Source organism: Puma concolor, chromosome C2, assembly GCF_028749965.1.
Source record: "Puma concolor isolate L17-30 chromosome C2, mPumCon1.1.hap2, whole genome shotgun sequence".
NCBI classification, from domain to species: domain Eukaryota; kingdom Metazoa; phylum Chordata; class Mammalia; order Carnivora; family Felidae; genus Puma; species Puma concolor.
In genome coordinates this window covers 38,673,115-38,692,329 of record NC_141675.1, presented here as the reverse complement: position 1 = coordinate 38,692,329, position 19,215 = coordinate 38,673,115, and the positions used below count along the sequence as shown (strand labels likewise).

The 19,215-nt window shown below is 39.7% G+C and overlaps 1 protein-coding gene and 1 long non-coding RNA gene across 16 annotated transcripts in view; both read left to right on the top strand.

Moving 5' to 3' along the window:
* Positions 1-19,215, top strand: part of SLC9A9 (solute carrier family 9 member A9) — a 743,317-nt gene that overhangs the window by 647,513 nt on the left and 76,589 nt on the right. The gene's annotated exons all lie outside the window — the stretch shown is intronic.
* Positions 9,481-16,480, top strand: LOC147577208 (uncharacterized). Its single transcript, XR_015240027.1, has 2 exons — positions 9,481-12,860; positions 13,100-16,480. It is a non-coding gene; the product is annotated as an uncharacterized LOC147577208 (long non-coding RNA).

The window sequence follows — 19,215 nt, the reverse complement described above, 5'->3', positions numbered from 1 at the left end:
TCTGACAGAAACAAAGAAAGTAATCTTACATTGCTCCTGACAAGCCATGAACGCATCTTTTTTAAATGGCTCCTTAAATTGTCACTTTACAAATATTTTTTTCTAACTGGATCTTCTTCATCATGCTGGTTTTGGAGTAATCCTTTCAATTAGAAATAGCTGCTCACTCACAGGTTATCTATAAAATACATCCCAAGTGTTGGGAAGAAGTGTTGAAAAGCCAGCTCTCCTCAGTTAAATAAGGTGGCTATAGATAAGGGTGTCAGGTGACAACTCTGGTGGCCTTTTTTGTTTTAGCACAGACCAGGAGACATTTTTCTCTCTTTTCAGGTGGGGAAACTGAGGCTCAGCAAAGTTGAGGGCATGGGAAATCCCCATCCAGGGATTCCCTATCTTGTGCTTTATAACTCTAGACCTCAATTGGAAGTAGTTTCCATTTGATTTTGAATTAGCCAAAAAAGCCTACAATTTCTTATAACAAATTTTCTTTGGAGGAATTTCATTTTTACTCCTTCACTTATCTGAGCGATCTTCTTGATTTCCCCTTTTCCATTTCTCACACCTCCATTTGTTAACACAGACAAAACTATTCCTGCTCCTTTCTCACATTACCATCTGATTAAACCATACATAAAGCCCCTTTTCCATCAAAACTCTAAACTGTTGGTTGCCATGCTTGTGAAAGTTCCTAAGCCAGTACATGACCAAAGTCAATGACAGAATATACCTTTGGTGTGCCTTGCTGAGATAAATCTTATCCATCATCTCTTAGGCTCACAGATTGGCACATTCTGGACTTCTAGCAATTGCTTCAGTATAGGTCTTCTACGAGGTCCAAGTTCAGGTCCTTGAACTGTTCGATGCTTTTTGTTTATTTGAGGTTTATTTGAGGTGAGGAGAAAATTCCATTTCCTTTCATTTGCTTTTCCGGAATAACTAGTCATTTTCCTTTCTGGAAAAAACGAAAAGTTAGACTTGCCCTTGGCTGTGATATCACCTATTATGTAGTGAAGGAAATTGACAACAGTCATCTGAACATTTTTGTGGAGTTTGAATATAAAGTTCTTTCTCACTGTGTTTCTCTTGTGTTCTAATAGCTAGTGTTTTATTTCTTTCCCTTTCATCTAAAGGTTTTAATAAAAACAATATATTTTAAAAAGCCACATAGTACAGAAAAAAATGAGGCTTTGGATGATTATTTTTAAGTATATTTTTTACAACACCACGTATCAGTTTTCTCTAGCAATTAGCTCAGCATTCATTTTACTGAAAATAATGGGAAAATTAAATGAGGTTCGCCTTTGAGTAAAGTTCTGGTTTTTATCTTCTCTCTCCATTTTTTTTCTTCATCTGGACTACAATTTTGTGTACACGATATTGTTCCTTTAACTTTAACAAATGAAGAGAGTATTTTTCCCACAAATTTATTATGCAGAGAGAGTTTTAACTGCCAGATAGGGAGAAATCTATATTCAGATAAGAATATATACAAGCCTGTGCTTGTCTTTGAAATTTGTTTTGTCTGTGCTTGGGCCCTCCTACAAATTTGAGGGGAGGGGAAGCAGTTAAATTAGACTTAGTTCTCTTTTGCCCTCTGGTATAATCAAAAAGAAATTCTTTATAATCAGTGACTTTAAAGATATATAACTTTAAACAAGACATTATTTTTTCTTCTTCTATAGACAAACTACTAAGGGGACATATGAATAGATAATCTCCTTCTTCAACATGATAGAGATTCCAGTTCACTAAGATCTCCCTTTTCTCCATATTTCCTACATTGGAATCCATGCTCCATCACTTCAGTAACACCTTTGCAAGCACTTCTAGATTCCCCTGCCCATTCTTTTTGGTATATCCATCTGACAAAACCCCAAGCAGTGATGAACCCAACTCTCTGCTTCTGGGGGGACCACATATGAGTAGCTGAGCCCTGTTATAGTTACACACCTGGGAGGACTGTTTCCCTTATAAATTACTGATCACCCACCTCAAACAGACCCGTACTGCCCAACTATTTTACCTCACGTCTGTCATAATTTTTATCTAATTATTTTTCATACCTAATCTGCTCTCCTCAAACTTCAACTCTCCAACTTCCCATCTCTCAACAAATGAGCTCACCCCCTACTTCACAGAGAATATAGACGCCATTAGGTGAGAACTCTCATCCATCTATCAAACATTAAAACTAACCTACTTCTATACTTTCTCTTTTCTTATAACATCAACCAATTCCTTCTCAACTAAAGCCTTTGAACTGGCTTTTAGGCATGCTTACATCTTAATCATTTAACAGCAACATAAATAAAAGCTTCCAGTAACCCCATAACCCCTATGTCAATCATCTTCTATCACCTTCCCTTTCATAGTCAAACTTCTCAGAAAAGTTGACTATACCCAGTGTCTCCTTTGCGCTCCTTCTGTTCACACCTCAGACCACTTAGATCTGGCTTTCACCTCATCCGCTTTACTAAAGCAGCTTGTTACATAAACAACGACCAGCATATCCCTAAATTAGATGGATATTTTTCAGTTTTCTTTTGACATGTCTTCTTAGCAGCATGTGATACCATTGGTTGCTCCCTTCCTATTGTAATAATCTTTCTTTGCCTTGTCTTCCCTGACTCGACACTCTCTTTGAGTTTTTTTCCTACTTCTCTGGCCAGTTATTTCTAGACTCATCTTTCTCTATTCATTAATACTGGAGTTAATCAAGATTCCATCCAAGGCCCTCTTCTCTATCCCTAAATGATTCCATCTACAAGCTTAATTTAAAATAACATGAAAACAGAGGTGAGTCACAGATTTATAACCGTCAAACTCTAGACACATAAATTCAATTTACTTGATATCTCCATTTGTATGCCTTAAAGACTCATCACTGTCAGTATACCCAAAACCAAACTCAAGAATCCTCTCCAAACCTAATCCCCATCCAGTGTCTCCTCTATTCTGTTATGGAAACAAAAAACTCAAGTGTTTTCCTGAATACTCTCTCTTTCATCCAGCTATTATGTAAATCATCCTTCACCAGTTTTACTACTTTCAGAATTTACGTTCAAGACAAACCCTTTAGACTGTTCTGATTGTTACTGTTTGGTTGAATTTTTTAAGAACTACATAACACCTTTTTTTTTTCCCTCCGACACACTGAAACAAGAAAGAATTATAAATGGGAAATGATCTAAGTACAGTACTGCAGAGTCAACTATTTTTTGAAAAAAACAATCACATGCTAGGAAACATTTTGTTTTTTATTTTTTTTTTATTTTTTTTTATTTATATATGAAATTTATTGTCAAATTGGTTTCCATACAACACCCAGTGCTCATCCCAAAAGGTGCCCTCCTCAATACCCATCCCCCACCCTCTCCTCCCTCCCACCCCCCATCAACCCTCAGTTTGCTCTCAGTTCTCAACAGTCTCTTATGCTTTGGCTCTCTCCCACTCTAACCTCTTTTTTTTTTTTTTTTCCTTCCCCTCCCCCATGGGTTCCTGTTAAGTTTCTCAGGATCCACATAAGAGTGAAACCATATGGTATCTGTCTTTCTCTGTATGGCTTATTTCACTTAGCATCACACTCTCCAGTTCCATCCACGTTGCTACAAAAGGCCATATTTCATTTTTTCTCATTGCCACGTAGTATTCCATAGTGTATATAAACCACAATTTCTTTATCCATTCATCAGTTGAGGGACATTTAGGCTCTTTCCATAATTTGGCTATTGTTGAGAGTGCTGCTATGAACATTGGGGTACAAGTGCCCCTATGCATCAGTACTCCTGTGTCCCTTGGATAAATTCCTAGCAGTGCTATTGCTGGGTCATAGGGTAGGTCTATTTTTAATTTTCTGAGGAACCTCCACACTGCTTTCCAGAGCGGCTGCACCAATTTGCATTCCCACCAACAGTGCAAGAGGGTTCCCGTTTCTCCACATCCTCTCCAGCATCTATAGTCTCCTGATTTGTTCATTTTGGCCACTCTGACTGGCGTGAGGTGATACCTGAGTGTGGTTTTGATTTGTATTTCCCTGATAAGGAGCGACGCTGAACATTTTTTCATGTGCCTGTTGGCCATCCAGATGTCTTCTTTAGAGAAGTGTCTATTCATGTTTTCTGCCCATTTCTTCACTGGGTTATTTGCTTTTCGGGTGTGGAGTTTGGTGAGCTCTTTATAGATTTTGGATACTAGCCCTTTGTCCGATATGTCATTTGCAAATATCTTTTCCCATTCCGTTGGTTGCCTTTTAGTTTTGTTGGTTGTTTCCTTTGCTGTGCAGAAGCTTTTGATCTTCATAAGGTCCCAGTAATTCACTTTTGCTTTTAATTCCCTTGCCTTTGGGGATGTGTTGAGTAGGGATTGCTACGGCTGAGGTCAGAGAGGTCTTTTCCTGCTTTCTCCTCTAAGGTTTTGATGGTTTCCCGTCTCACATTCAGGTCCTTTATCCATTTTGAGTTTATTTTTGTGAATGGTGTGAGAAAGTGGTCTAGTTTCAACCTTCTGCATGTTGCTGTCCAGTTCTCCCAGCACCATTTGTTAAAGAGACTGTCTTTTTTCCATTGGATGTTCTTTCCTGCTTTATCAAAGATGAGTTGGCCATACGTTTGTGGGTCTAGTTCTGAGGTTTCTATTCTATTCCATTGGTCTATGTGTCTGTTTTTGTGCCAATACCATGCTGTCTTGATGATGACAGCTATGTAGTAGAGGCTAAAGTCTGGGATTGTGATGCCTCCTGCTTTGGTCTTCTTCTTCAAAATTACTTTGGCTATTCGGGGCCTTTTGTGGTTCCATATGAATTTTAGGATTGCTTGTTCTAGTTTCGAGAAGAATGCTGGTGCAATTTTGATTGGGATTGCATTGAATGTGTAGATAGCTTTGGGTAGTATTGACATTTTGACAATATTTATTCTTCCAATCCATGAGCAGGGAATGTCTTTCCATTTCTTTAAATCTTCTTCAATTACCTTCCTAAGCTTTCTATAGTTTTCAGCATACAGATCCTTTACATCTTTGGTTAGATTTATTCCTAGGTATTTTATGCTTCTTGGTGCAATTGTGAATGGGATCAGTTTCTTTATTTGTCTTTCTGTTGCTTCATTGTTAGTGTATAAGAATGCAACTGATTTCTGTACATTGATTTTGTATCCTGCAACTTTGCTGAATTCATGAATCAGTTCTAGCAGACTTTTGGTGGAATCTATCGGATTTTCCATGTATAATATCATGTCATCTGCAAAAAGCGAAAGCTTGACTTCATCTTTGCCAATTTGGATGCCTTTGATTTCCTGTTGTTGTCTGATTGCTGATGCTAGAACTTCCAGCACTATGTTAAACAACAGCGGTGAGAGTGGGCATCCCCGTCGTGTTCCTGATCTCAGGGAAAAAGCTCTCAGTTTTTCCCCGTTGAGGATGATGTTAGCTGTGGGTTTTTCATAAATGGCTTTTATGATCTTTAAGTATGTTCCTTCTATCCCGACTTTCTCAAGGGTTTTTATTAAGAAAGGGTGCTGGATTTTGTCAAAGGCCTTTTCTGCATCGATTGACAGGATCATATGGTTCTTCTCTTTTTTTTTTGTTAATGTGATGTATCACGTTGATTGATTTGCGAATGTTGAACCAGCCCTGCATCCCAGGAATGAATCCCACTTGATCATGGTGAATAATTCTTTTTATATGCCGTTGAATTCGATTTGCTAGTATCTTATTGAGAATTTTTGCATCCATATTCATCAGGGATATTGGCCTGTAGTTCTCTTTTTTTACTGGGTCTCTGTCTGGTTTAGGAATCAAAGTAATACTGGCTTCATAGAATGAGTCTGGAAGTTTTCCTTCCCTTTCTATTTCTTGGAAAAGCTTGAGAAGGATAGGTATTATCTCTGCTTTAAACGTCTGGTAGAACTCCCCTGGGAAGCCATCTGGTCCTGGACTCTTATTTGTTGGGAGATTTTTGATAACCGATTCAATTTCTTCACTGGTGATGGGTCTGTTCAAGCTTTCTATTTCCTCCTGATTGAGTTTTGGAAGAGTGTGGGTGTTCAGGAATTTATCCATTTCTTCCAGGTTGTCCAATTTGTTGGCATATAATTTTTCATAGTATTCCCTGATAATTGTTTGTATCTCTGAGGGATTGGTTGTAATAATTCCATTTTCATTCATGATTTTATCTATTTGGGTCATCTCCCTTTTCTTTTTGAGAAGCCTGGCTAGAGGTTTGTCAATTTTGTTTATTTTTTCAAAAAACCAACTCTTGGTTTCGTTGATCTGCTCTACAGTTTTTTTAGATTCTATATTGTTTATTTCTGCTCTGATCTTTATTATTTCTCTTCTTCTGCTGGGTTTAGGCTGCCTTTGCTGTTCTGCTTCTATTTCCTTTAGGTGTGCTGTTAGATTTTGTATTTGGGATTTTTCTTGTTTCTTGAGATAGGCCTGGATTGCAATGTATTTTCCTCTCAGGACTGCCTTCGCTGCGTCCCAAAGCGTTTGGATTGTTGTATTTCATTTTCGTTTGTTTCCATATATTTTTTAATTTCTTCTCTAATTGCCTGGTTGACCCACTCATTCGTTAGTAGGGTGTTCTTTAACCTCCATGCTTTTGGAGGTTTCCAGACTTTTTTCTGTGGTTGATTTCAAGCTTCATAGCATTGTGGTCTCAAAGTATGCATGGTATGATTTCAATTCTTGTAAACTTATGAAGAGCTGTTTTGTGACCCAGTATATGATCTATCTTGGAGAATGTTCCATGTGCACTCGAGAAGAAAGTATATTCTGTTGCTTTGGGATGCAGAGTTCTAAATATATCTGTCAAGTCCATCTGATCCAATGTCTCATTCAGGGCCCTTGTTTCTTTATTGACCGTGTGTCTAGATGATCTATCCATTTCTGTAAGTGGGGTGTTAAAGTCCCCTGCAATTACCACATTCTTATCAATAAGGTTGCTTATGTTTATGAGTAATTGTTTTATATATTTGGGCGCTCCGGTATTCGGCGCATAGACATTTATAATTGTTAGCTCTTCCTGATGGATAGACCCTGTCACTATTATATAATGCCCTTCTTCATCTCTTGTTACAGCCTTTAATTTAAAGTCTAGTTTGTCTGATAGAAGTATGGCTACTCCAGCTTTCTTTTGGCTTCCAGTAGCATGATAAATAGTTCTCCATCCCCTCACTCTCAATCTAAAGGTGTCCTCAGGTCTAAAATGAGTCTCTTGTAGACAGCAAATAGATGGGTCTTATTTTTTTATCCATTCTGATACCCTATGTCTTTTGGTTGGTGCATTTAATCCATTTACATTCAGTGTTATTATAGAAAGATATGGGTTTAGAGTCATTGTAATGTCTGTATGTTTTATGCTTGTAGTGATGTCTCTGGTACTTTGTCTCACAGGGTCCCCCTTAGGATCTCTTGTAGGGCTGGTTTAGTGGTGACAAATTCCTTCAGTTTTTGTTTGTTTGGGAAGACCTTTATCTCTCCTTCTATTCTAAATGACAGACTTGCTGGATAAAGGATTCTTGGCTGCATATGTTTTCTGTCTAGCACACTGAAAATCTCGTGCCAATTCTTTCTGGCCTGCCAAGTTTCAAAAGAGAGATCAGTCACGAGTCTTATAGGTCTCCCTTTATTTTTTTTAAATTTTTTTTTTTTCAACGTTTTTTTTTTTTTTTTTTTTTTTTTATTTATTTTTGGGACAGAGAGAGACAGAGCATGAATGGGGTAGGGGCAGAGAGAGAGGGAGACACAGAATCGGAAACAGGCTCCAGGCTCTGAGCCATCAGCCCAGAGCCCGACGCGGGGCTCGAACTCACGGACCGCGAGATCGTGACCTGGCTGAAGTCGGACGCTTAACCGACTGCGCCACCCAGGCGCCCCAGGTCTCCCTTTATATGTGAGGGCACGTTTACCCCTTGCTGCTTTCAGAATTTTCTCTTTATCCTTGTATTTTGCCAGTTTCACTATGATATGTCGTGCAGAAGATCGATTCAAGTTACGTCTGAAGGGAGTTCTCTGTGCCTCTTGGATTTCAATGCCTTTTTCCTTCCCAATTCAGGGAAGTTCTCAGCTATTATTTCTTCAAGTACCCCTTCAGCACCTTTCCCTCTCTCTTCCTCCTCTGGGATACCAATTATGCGTAGATTATTTATTTTTAATGTATCACTTAGTTCTCTAATTTTCCCCTCATACTCCTGGATTTTTTTCTCTCTCTTTTTCTCAGCTTCCTCTTTTTCCATAACTTTATCTTCTAGTTCACCTATTCTCTCCTCTGCCTCTTCAATCCGAGCTGTGGTGGTTTCCATTTTGTTATGCATTTCGTTTAAAGCGTTTTTCAGCTCCTCGTGACTGTTCCTTAGTCCCTTGATCTCTGTAGCAAGAGATTCTCTGCTGTCAGCTATACTGTTTTCAAGCCCAGCGATTAATTTTATGACTATTATTCTAAATTCACTTTCTGTTATATTATTTAAATCCTTTTTGATCAGCTCATTAGCTGTTGTTATTTCCTGGAGATTCTTCTGAGGGGAATTCTTCCGCTTGGTCATTTTGGATAGTCCCTGGCGTGGTGAGGACCTGCAGGGCACTTCCCCTGTGCTGTGGTGTATAACTGGAGTTGGTGGGCGGAGCCGCAGTCAGACCTGATGTCTGCCCCCAGCCCACCGCTGGGGCCACAGTCAGACTGGTGCGTGCCTTCTCTTCCCCTCTCCTAGGGGCGGGATTCACTGTGGGGTGGGGTGGCCTGTCTGGGCTACTTGCACACTGCCAGGCTTGTGATGCTGGGGATCTGGCGTCTTAGCTGGGGTGGGTAGGCAAGGTGCACAGGGGCAGGAGGGGCAGGCTTAGCTGGCTTCTCCTTAGGTGATCCACTTCAGGAGGGGCCCTGTGGCAGCAGGAGGGAGTCAGATCCGCTGCCGGAGGTTTGGCTCCGCAGAAGCGCAGAGTTGGGTGTTTGGGCCGAGCGAGCAAGTTGCCTGGCAGGAACTGGTTCTCTTTGGGATTTTGGCTGGGGGATGGGAGGGGGAGATGGCGCTGGCGAGCGCCTTTGTTCCCCACCAAACTGAGCTCTGTCATCAGGGGGCTCAGCAGCTCTCCTTCCCTTTGTCCTCCAGCCTTCCCGCTTTCTGAGCAGAGCTGTTAACTTATGACCTCCCAGCCGCTAAGTCGCGCTTGCTGTCGGAACACAGTCCGTCAGGTTAGGCCCCTCCGCTTTTTGCAAGCCAGACTCGGGGGCTCTGCTTGGCCGGCGAGCCGCCCCTCCGCCCCGGCTCCCTCCCGCCAGTCTGTGGAGCGCGCACCGCCTCGCCGCCCTTCCTACCCTCTTCCGTGGGCCTCTAGTCTGCGCTTGGTTCTGGCGACTCCGTTCTGCTAATCCTCTGGCGGTTTTCTGGGTTATTTAGGCAGGTGTAGGTGGAATCTAAGTGATCAGCAGGACGCGCGGTGAGCCCAGCGTCCTCCTACGCCGCCATCTTCCCTCTATCCCCCAACATTTTGTTTTTTAAAAGAGAAACATTAACAGTGGGCATCATTCTTGTTACTTTCTCAAGGTTAGAGTCACTAAACTCATAGAACTGAGACACATAAAGGACTGCAAGCTACACCAAGAATTTCAAAGGGTCTAAATGGATTAGTGACTTACCCTCTTAGATACATATATTGCTTACATTTGGAAGAGTTATAAAACAGCTTTAAAATGAATTTTCTGATCATAAAATCTTGTAAATGGGTATCATCATCTTATTGGATTTTTCAGGAGATCTGTAACTTGGCCTATAAAATAGATGTCTCTTAATATATCTTAAAATTATTCTAAGTAGAAAACACTAAGAGTTCGAATGAGCATTTTATCCTATTCTAGATTATATACTAGTAAAGAGAGAGATTCTTCTGTAAAGCCTTGTAAGGATACAGAATGCATCAGGATAAATGCATCAGGATAGTGAATTATTGGGGAAAATATACGAGTTGCATTTTTGCAAATAAATGTTGCACCTATATTGAAAGCTTAATATCCATAGATTTCCCAGATAATATGCCTCCTTCTGCCAAAATACAAAACAACCTCCATCAGTTAATAATGAGCATGACTAATTATGAACCTGAACAACAGATGACATCAGAGAAAACTGGCATAAATTATCCCAAAATGAACTGTGAGTGAATCTGTCCATTTAATGAATCTAATTTACATGATTCTTCTCCCTGCTGTTCCTTTTGTAAATACTCTTTCATTTAAATAATTTTCAGCCCAAAAGCTAGAATCATAATTATTCTGGGAGTTATTGGTTTTGATGGGTAAGCCATTCTTTTAGCCATAACTTGCAAGCTGTTCAGATCATTGATCACTACACCTGGCTGTTAGTTTAGATATAATATTGCTCAGGTATTTGGCTCAGGACCTTGCTCAGAGCTCAGATCATAGACAAACTCCTTAAATGGGAACTCATAGGACGTAGAACCATGCTTCCAAGCCAGCACTGTTGGGTAAATGACCTTGGTGAAAATACAGACAAAAGTGCTTTGTTTTATACATAAGCATGAATCACCTTTGATACCATCTTAGTAGACATGCCACCTTCACAGCCCTCCAACTTCCAGAAGACCCTCTAAATTCATGCTGGGGGACACAATAGGGACTCCTGCATTTTCTTGCTGACTCTGAGACCACATTATGAAGCCATGTCACTGATTTGATCAACTACCACCTGTGGCAGCTCTCTCCTAGCTTTCGAAAATTACTTTTCATTCTTTACATCTTGCTAGAATATCTCATTCTGAGAACTGACTTACTCTTGCTGTCTATTCCCCCACTTTGCCTAGAAAAAAAAAAGAATTTTAAAAGAATACCCTTCTGTTCCTATCACCACAAAAGGAAAAATCAAAAGGTGGGGCTCCTGGGTGGCTCAGTCCGTTAAGTGTCCAACTTTGTCTCAGATCACAATCTCACAGTTCGTAAGTTTGAGCCCCACATCCGCTGCGCTGACAGCTCAGAGCCTGCTTTGGATTCTCTGTCTCTCTCTCTGTCTCTCTCTCTCTGCCCCTCCTCTCCCTGATCATGTGCTCTCTCTCTCTCTCTCTCAAAAATAAGTAAACTTTTTAAAAACTTAAAATCAAAAGGAATTTAATATTTCCTGTCACACATGTGCTCATGATCACACAATTAGTCTGCTTCATAATAAAGAGGAAAAAAGCCAAGTGGGGGGAAAAAATCCATAACTTCTTTTAGTATTAAGTCCAAGGGATACTCTGTACAGTCAAACCATCTATTAAGGTCAAAATCATAATCTCCTCCTCTGGGTGTCTAAACTACCCATATCAGTCATTTCAGTGACTAAATGAATAAAAACTAGAAAATAGGGTAGTTGCAGATTTGAGAAATAGAAGTGCCAGTGCTATGGATGGCAATAGTACCACTTTATTATTACAGTCATTTTTATATTACTAGCATTTGAAGATTACATTAGCTAATATTTGAAGATTGTTTTTACAATTTGTTCAAAGAGAGATAAAATAGAAAGAAGAAATTATCTTTTCACAAAGAAAAAACGTGTGTGCGTGTGCGCAAGTGTGTGTGTGTGCATGCATGTGTGCTTGAACATGCGCTAGATACACCCTACCCAGCCTGAGAGATTAAATAGATCACCCAGTAGGTAGGAAAGGAAGCTAATTTTCAGTTTGCTTGCTTTTATGAAATAAGGTGATGTGTTACGATATTTACAAGAATTGCCTGATTTTAACAACTTTTTTGAGTTAATCTTGACAAATCTAGGTCCTAGCACTTGTTTGGCCTTGAAAATTATTTTATTTGTAGATATTGCTCTGGTTGCTACATAGGCAGTAACATTGGGTGGGGTATTTTAAATCTAATAAACAGAAATACATCAGCAATAACTTTGTAAATGGCCTCATGAGAAGAAATCCAGTAAATACTGGATCAGGGCCCACTGGTCATAAGGAAGCAGAAGTCCTGGTGTTTGTTTCATTGAGCAGTCCCTTCCAAAGGGGTCAACAGCAGCTTCAAAGATGGTCAGCAAAGCACTCAAATGTACTCAGTGTGAACCTTGGAAACATAGTTTTCATATTTACCTTTGCCTGCCTTCTTCCGAGATGACAGGAGAGCTAGGCCCTGCCCATGACATAGGTTCCCATAACATAGCTCTAAACATTCAGAAGTAGATTCACCAGGAATTAATATCACTGAGCTTTCAGGGTCCTTCACTTAAAGGAGCCCCTTTGTAAAAGATTTGTCCTGATTTTATTTTCGGAAGTTTATATCCTTTATATTAAGAAGAGGTGGGTATCCTTCAGGCTATACAAAATCTGGATCCAGTCCTGTCTATGTGGATAAGCATGCTAAAGAAAACATGATGAATATATGGTCTCACAGTAATACTAAGTATTACAATATATTATATCACTGTGAAAGATTTCAATCTCTAGCATTCATATGGCACCATTTTCTGCATTTGCTTATTGGATTAGTTCTAGTAAAAGAATATATTGTCAATTTACTTGACCAGGATTCAAAAATTCCTCAAGAAGTTTAATTTTCAATTTGGTACCCGAAAATGTTATTCCTCTCCACATCTCTTCCCAACCATTTTGCACCATTTCTCCTGCTCATAATACCATGGCAAGCAACTTGCCACCTCCTGAAAAGTGTGTTTAATTCACAGATGCCCAATAATGGTTTTTATAGGATATCCTCCAATACCTTTAATTCTTCAATACAAATTTGTATTGCACAGCTAAGACTGACCTAGAATGATTCTCTTGCCCTCCTTTGCAACACAGTGCAGTTATGAATTAATGATTGCTTTTAAACCCTATTCTGCAGCCACCAAACCACCCTTTAAAGTCTTTAACTTTAGGTGGGGCGCCTGGGTGGCGCAGTCAGTTAAGCGTCCGACTTCAGCCAGGTCACGATCTCGCGGTCCGTGAGTTCGAGCCCCGCGTCGGGCTCTGGGCTGATGGCTCAGAGCCTGGAGCCTGTTTCCGATTCTGTGTCTCCCTCTCTCTCTGCCCTTCCCCCGTTCATGCTCTGTCTCTCTCTGTCCCAAAAATAAATAAACGTTGAAAAAAAAAAAAATTTTAAAGTCTTTAACTTTAGGCATTGAAGGCTCCTAAACTGGTCACATCTCAGATGTACATTCTCATAACCAAGTTCATGGGAACTAGGCACTTGTGAGCCCTCAGCTCCAAAAGGCCTGCACAACAGAAGGACAAAAGAACAGTGAAAAAAATCCTAATTAATGCTAATTAAGGAAAATCCCCTCCCAATGATACCAAATTAATGCTACCCTGAGATAAACTCAGAGAAAAGAACTGATTGTATTCAATGTAAGTTCCAAAAGACATTTGGACAGATTTTATTCAACCTAAAGGAAGATGATGGGAGGGTTAGTTTGTAGAATTTTTTTAGGGATTTCTTAAAGAATTTCCCTAGAATTAAGTACCCTTTTCAGCTGTAATTATGATTCTGCTACCAGCAAGAATGATAACATTCAAATGAACTTAACTGCACAAAACATATAGAAATTAACACAAACTTTTGTGCTGATGACTAACAAGTTACAATAAACTTTCCATCTCTTTTTTACTTTCCTCATACTGATCCATTCATAGTACCATCTAGGAAAGAAGAAATGAAAGGATGCCTGCTAACAGGTTTTTGGACCTTAGGAGAATCTTTAGTGAATGAAGGAAGGTCTGAGCAGAAGACCTTTTCTGAGTATATTCTGAAACATAAACAGATGAATACATTAATTGTCAAGTCAATAATTATTATAAATTGCATCTGAGAAAGGATCGATGCCCACTTTCCTGCAGAAATCTTGAAGGTGCAAACAGGGAGCACTGGGAAAGCTGCCAAAGACACAAACCAAAACCCTTTTGAGAGAGTCTCTTTGAAGACTTGACTAGCTAGAGAGTAGTTGAGATGGGTTCTCCTCTGGCTTTCCATTGAAAAATTCCGACCACCCAAGGCTTACCACAGCACCTGGCACATAGCAGGTGTTCTAGTATATGTCTAGTAAATGTTGAATCATCAGGTAATCAAAAAGGCCCTTTAGTTAAATGATAGTAAAAACACTGATGTATTCCACTGAGAAGTTTGTTCTATTTCAGGTTGGTGTTCAGCACTGTCTTTTGATTTCTGCCCACTCTTTTATTTATTGATTTGCTTTTCACTTAATTTTTGTGGCTCACTGTGGTTGTGCACAGAATCTGGAACCTAAGACCATATTAGGCTAGTCAAGCATGAAATTATAGTTTGTGGCTGACAATGCGCAAGGGTGCCCAAGAGACTAAGCATGATACGATAGTACTGAGGGCTTCTAACATGAATTTAATCAACCATGATTCCAGGTCACTTATTATTTTGTTTACAATGTCATGATGCAAAAGTTTTCATGTTGTATCCTTAATGCTTTTGAGATTTCTCATATGTATTAATCTTTGACATGGTTGGGTTTTTTTCCATGTCAGTTAACACCTTTTTGGGAGCTATAATTGTATGTAGCACAGTCCCTAATTCAGGCAGCACATCCCTTGACAGAAGAAGTTGTCAGTCCCGGATTCATAATCATAATTGTAAGAACAGTGAATTGAGCAACAGTTGTTAACCCGAACCTAACGATCAGAACTGAATACACTGAAGATCAGCTTTGGAACAGGAATAGAAATCATCAGAGTAGATGTGATTGCTGAGAACTCCAGAGTGCACCTCAACAATCTGCACTTTTACTAATAACTATTGTTCACCAGGCACAGCAACAGCTTTCAACAATGTGGCAATATCATGTGATGGAAAGTCTTAAGACATCAGTAAAAAGGATCTGAAGAGTAATTTATTCATGTTAGAAACAGAGTCCTATGTCAGTGTAGAAGGGGGGAGTGGACATAAAGAAAGACGAAAAAGGGAAACGTGTGCATTGAGCAAGAATTAACCAACTGGGGACTCAAACAGAAGACCCTCACCCAGGGCTTGAACTGAATAGGTGAGCAAGACAGCTAGAAACTGCATTTCTTTCCCCCAAACTCTCTGCTCATATGCAGCTGTGCTAATTGTAATTAATCACAGAGAGATGGCAGCCAATACATACAAACAGTGAAGGAGGCTGAGGGCACCTGTCCAAGGAGCCTTGTGATGAACCTTCACACCAGGAGGGAGCCCTGAGAAGACTGTGAGATAGAGCAAGGTGGAATTCCAAGTGACTCACAAATGATTATTGATGATGATTAACAGTGAAACCACTGGTGGCAGATAGTGGCATGGGGAAGCCAAAATTCCATCCCTTCAGCTGTCTCATGTGGGAGGCATCAGTAAGACTCAAATCATGGAGTCTGAAGGTTTCCAGCATTCTCAACCACTCCTTGGCTATAATTCCAGCCAAGAATTGAGAAGAGAGGTGAGGACATTTTCAGATCACATGGCCTTATTTTATGGTATAAGGTAGAGGTGGTGTAACATTGCAGAACTTAGGTCTTTGGATTTAAAACAATGGGTTCAGACCCCTGTCTCTTTCACTTACAACTGAGTCACCTGGGCAAGTCACTTAACTTTTTCAAATCTCTGCTTCCTAATCTTCAAAATTGGAAGAAGCTGTTGTTATAATGGTAAAGTGCCAAGCACCATGCCCTCATTTGTGATTATTTTAATAACTTGGAAGACTAGACATGCAATCCTCAGACTGTTTTTTTTTTTTAAAACATAAAGGTGACTGATTGCCCTGGGCCATTCTAATTCTTGTCTTCTACCCCATGGTTGCTGTGAGTGGAAGCAGGCACCTGTAAAGCCATCATCTGGTTTTGGGGTGTAGTCTGGTGTATCATTATTTTTAAAGACCTCTTTAAAAATATATGTATGTATGTCCCAAGATTTACACACACAATTCGGGCTGGAAATGAGTTAAACCAAAAAGAAACGATTAAACAGAGTTGACTGGCTCCTACTTGCTTCCTTTCTCCCTCTCTCTATGGGTTTCACAAAAGTGTTTGTTAAATATGACACTGCCCTGTCTGCCAGTCAGGATTTTCAGTCTGATGCAGAAAAACACACAGGCCAAATGGAGTCACAAATGTTTACAATAGCCTTCTCTATGCCACATGCCTTCTGCAAACAGAAATATTACAGAAAACAGGATTCAGTTTTATTTATAATGAAGCCTCTTAAAATATATTCAGGCATAACTGGGTTGACAGCCATAACACTTTGACACTGCAATCAAAATGAGAGCTCTTTTCTTCTTTGAAGCCCTCCAAGACCACTAAGATAACGTAGCCGCTTTTCAGCCTGGTGCAAGAAGTACACAATCACTCATCTTCAAATACACATGAGTGTACATTTTAATAAAACTATTTATTTAAAGGGACATGCATGCTGGTCTCTTAGATATAAAAGTCACTTAATTGGCATTCAATTGCTTCTTTTAGCCTTTCCCTTAAGTATGGAAAGAAAAAAAAATAAAACCATGTGACTCACCTTCACGGGGTTTTGACTGGTTGCACTCTGGCCCTGACAAGAAGCAGTAATGAGTTGTGACTTTCAAAGCACCAAGGAAGATGCTCCTCTACCAATAGAGAGGACACAGGTTTAGGAAGAAAAGGACATGGGGCCAGGGTCACCATAGGCTGGGAATTCCCCATTCTTTAGTTCCCCAGGAACCTTTATTGGGGTTTATCAAGCTACCTCTAAAGTGGGGCAGCTCAGAATCACCTCGGGCTTCGGTTATATGGTCATATTACTGGCCCTTCCCCTGATGATTCAGATTCGGGCAGCCTGGGGGTAGAAGGATCTATACGTTTAACCACCAGCCAAGGGGATTCTTCTGTAGCAGGCTGACAGGAAAGCTCTGGGAAAGTCCAGAAGTTCTGTGAAAGAGCTGTCCTGTCAGATTCAAGTACAGCTTGACTACTATGCCCATTTTACAGACAATAACGCTGAGACTCTAAGTCATAAAGCAAGTAAGGGGCCAAACTCGGTCATGAACCCAAACCTGTCAGAGTCTAGACTCCATATTTCACTCCACTATGAGATAGTCCTTCCAGTGCAGCAGGTGACTAAGTCTTAACACAGTTCCTCTGCCGTGGCATCTATGACTTTGCAGCATGTCAGCTTCCAATAGCTCTCTGCTGATATATGCTGTTGAAATCTAGTAACCAGGATTGTTAAATCAGAAACCTTATCTTTAAAGCCATTTGAAGTCCACTGGCCATCGAGTAAGGACCTGCAGGTAGATCCAGACCTCTCCTGAGAATCGAGTTCATGGGCTTTGTGACAACTCTTTTCAGCTATGTTCAGGCCACTTTTTCCAAACATGTGCAGGATCAAAATTGGATTTCCGGTTGATTAAAACTGAAAGTAGTCCAAATGATTGACATATGCAAATGTTTTACCCAGAGATTCCTTAGATCTAGTGCTCTTCACACCAATTATAGCCTTTATTTTTCAAATGAAATTAATAAAAGCAAAACTTCTCTGGTTGAAAATGGAATGAATATCCTAAAGTCTAAAGTCCAATTCCCTCTTCCATCTTCGTCTCCTCCTCATGACCTCCACTTAGGTCCCCTCTTACCCACCAAGGAATCTGGGTGATCCACAGAACATCGCTGAGAAGTCAAGGTCCTAGGGTCTCCTTCCAATGATAAAAAAGCAAATGTTAATGAAATGTATAAGATTTTGCCAACAGAATAAATCATAACACATACATAAAATACCCCTTCCTTGGCTCTGTCGCTATGAATTAGTATGATCTGACAGATGAAGGCATTAGACTTGGAGTTAGGAATTCTGCACTCTGTCATACGTTCCACTGCTGGCATCTATACTATCAGGGCAAGCCATGGGCCTGGCTGAGTGACATGCCCCTCTCTGAGCCCAACCTTCATGGCTTATCACCCAAGCCAGGAAGTAGCCTGCCGACTTGTAGATGAGATACAGATTGTTTAATTAGACACACATCATGGGTGCTGGCTATATAGCTGCATTGGTTTTGTAGAGATTCTAGAATTGAAGTTTCAAACCAAGTAAGAACTTAATGTTTACCATGAATACTACCACTAGTTTCCTGCTTCTTAGTACTGAAATGACCCAAATAGGCAGACATTGAGCATTATTTGGTTGCTAAATAACAATTGGTAAAACCCAAATTTTATAGATACTTGTGAAAGGACATTTAAAACGGGTGGGTATATCTCTTAATTTTAGATGTGTCTTTGTACTGTTTGTACACAGGAATCACAACCACACAAATGCACCTAGTCAGGCCTATGACGTGATGTGTATACAAGTAGAATTTGAGCCAAATAGAACACAAAATGAAAGCACTTTTCCTGATGGGTGGGAATAACCATATCCTGACCCAGAGAGAAATGCTTATGTTCTTAACAGTCTTCCCCCCAAGACTATAGTAGGTGTAAAATCACCTATTTCCTGGGCCAAAGGGCCAGCCCAGCCTGCTTCACAGCAAAAGTACTCAAGTTTTAGTTTCTGAACATGAATTTGATCATACCCAAAAGTAACAACACACTCCCCAACTGCTATTATTTCTTCTAATATATTTGCTGTGTTTTGTATGTGATTTAAATAAAAGACCTGATAGTAATAAGAAGGAGTAAAAAGAATATAACTTTTGGCATCAGATTGCCTTATGATCTTAAGTTACTTAAAGTCTCTGAGACTTGGTTACCTCAGCTGTAAACTGAGGATAATAAACACATACTGAGAGGATTAATGTGGGGATTAAAGGAAATGATATATCTATATATAAGTCAATAGACAGAAGACACCAAGAAAGCACAGTTTTTATTAGTAGTATTTGAGTAAAGACCAAACAATGGCAAATCCTTTCCGATCTTCCCCAAATCATCTTCTCTCCTATCTAAGCTCATACTGAAAGAGAATAAAACCTCTTTTGTTTAATAAATATTCTCATTAACTAATACCCAGACAAGATATCTTAACCCTTGGGCACACATGAATCACTTGGATTCATTGGTTTAGGGTGGGACCTAAGTATCAGATATTTTATTAATTTTTTAAATTTTTTTTTATTTTTTAGAGAGAGAGCATGAGTGGGGGAGGGGGCAGAGGGAGAGAGAGAATTTTTTGCCTTTTTTTCAACAAATATCTTTTTTTAATATAAATTTATTTTTTTTAATTCAAGTTAGTTAACATACAGTGTAGTATTGGTATCAGGAATTGAACCCAGTGATTCATCATTTACA